Source organism: Phyllostomus hastatus, unplaced genomic scaffold, assembly GCF_019186645.2.
Source record: "Phyllostomus hastatus isolate PE091 unplaced genomic scaffold, TTU_PhHast_1.1 phas_scaffold_129, whole genome shotgun sequence".
NCBI classification, from domain to species: Eukaryota; Metazoa; Chordata; class Mammalia; order Chiroptera; family Phyllostomidae; genus Phyllostomus; species Phyllostomus hastatus.
In genome coordinates, this window is record NW_025334009.1 from 9,706,818 (window position 1) to 9,708,626 (window position 1,809).

The following is a 1,809-nucleotide window of genomic DNA, read 5'->3' on the forward strand; positions in this document are numbered from 1 at the left end:
TCACAATCTCCTTCTCCGAAACCGCTTACTAGCTGGATGGTGTTGGCATGTTATTTTACCTCTAATCCCATGCTTTTCTTGCATGGTTATCGTAAAGAACGGGCACAATTTGTGATACCTAATCACTTTCCCCTTCACCACAAATTTCATGCATAAGCACTGGCTCTGGCGAGAGCCTTGGGGCTTGGGACTCTGTAGTTGTATTAATTCCCTATTGCCGTTTAACAAATTGCCACAAACCTGGTGGCCTGCACAAATCCCGTTTACTACCTAGCAGTTTTGTAAGTCCGAGTCCAGGTGGGCTCACCTGGGTTCCCTGCTCGGGGTCCACGAGGCTGAAATCAGCGTGTTAACTGGGCGGAGCTCTCGCCCGGAGGTTCCGGGGTGGTCTGCTTCCAAGTTCCTTCCGGTCGTTGGCTGACCCCAGTTTCGTGTAGTTGCTGGACTGAGGTCCCAGGTTCTTGCTGGCTGTCAACCAGGGGTTGCTCTTAGTTCCTAGGCAATGCTCTCGGGCTATTCCCACCTGGCTCGCTCCCTCTTCAAGCTAACAGCAGTCAAAGCCTTCTCATGTCTTGACTATGACCAGCCGTTCTGGGGGAAATATTCTCTGCCTTGAAAGACCTCATCTGACCAGGGTAAGCGCACCTCGGTGATCTCTCCATGTTAAGGTCGACTGATTAGTAGTTACACCTCATGTCCTCAAATCCCTCATGTCCTCCTGTGACAACCTACTCCTGGGAGTGACACCGGAGAGTGAATAGCATGGGGGCCACCTTCGATTCTGCCTCCTAGACACGTCACTTGGCCTGAAGATTCGGTGGTGGTCCCTCTGTTAAGATTCTTTGATAAGGGAAAAAAAACACAACACAACACAACCAAAAGAGTCTCTGATAAACATCAGAAAGCCCCAGATTCTTCATTAGCTTATCCCAAATCCCCACACGGGCTGGAAACGCCCACGACGACTTGCCTCCAGGACACCCTGGCCCTCCTTGCTGTGCAGACACACCCTTGTGTTCCCGTGGGCTCTTGGTGATCTGGATGCTGTTCTTGTCGGAGAGCTCCAAAGTTTATTGCCCACCCTTCGTCCTTTATGGAAACGATACCAGTCAAGCAGTATGTTGAGTATGCAAAACATTCATAGCCCTCACCCAAATCCAAGACCACACGGGGCAAAACGTTAGGCCCACAGTAGGTGTTTCTTAGGTGTCTGTTAATTGAGTAAGTGATAAATGGCAGGCTTGGGTCTTAAGCAGCCTTCTGTCTCTCTTAGAAACAAGCCATATGCACACACAAAGATAAATAATGATATAAGAATTTACAATGTGATTAGTTTTGAAAAGGTAGTCCAGGAGGTACACTATAGTGTGTGTGTGTGTGTGTGTGTGTGTGTGTGTGTGTTTAGAGAAGTAGAGTTAGAACTGGGCCTCGAGAAATGTGCATTGTTTGGATGGGTGCAAGGATGACCCACGGCCTAGGCAGGGAGAACTGTGTGAGCAAGAGTGCATCATGGGACGGGTGCAGCCTGTGTGGGGAGGATCAAGACCAGAATGGCAGGCTGTGGCCCCACAGAAGTGTCGCTGCCAAATAAGGCAAAGAAACGTTGGACGCCAGTTATCCTGAGGAGCCAAAGGTTTATCAGAGTGAAGCCCTTTGAACTCTCTGGAATCAAGGTGATATTCGTGCCTCATTTTCTTAATTTACCAGGAAAGTTTCTTAAGAAAATGTTCTTCATTTTTAAAGCTTCTTCCTATGAATACCACCGAGAAAGAGTACCATATGCAAGATAACACACACACACGCCACCAG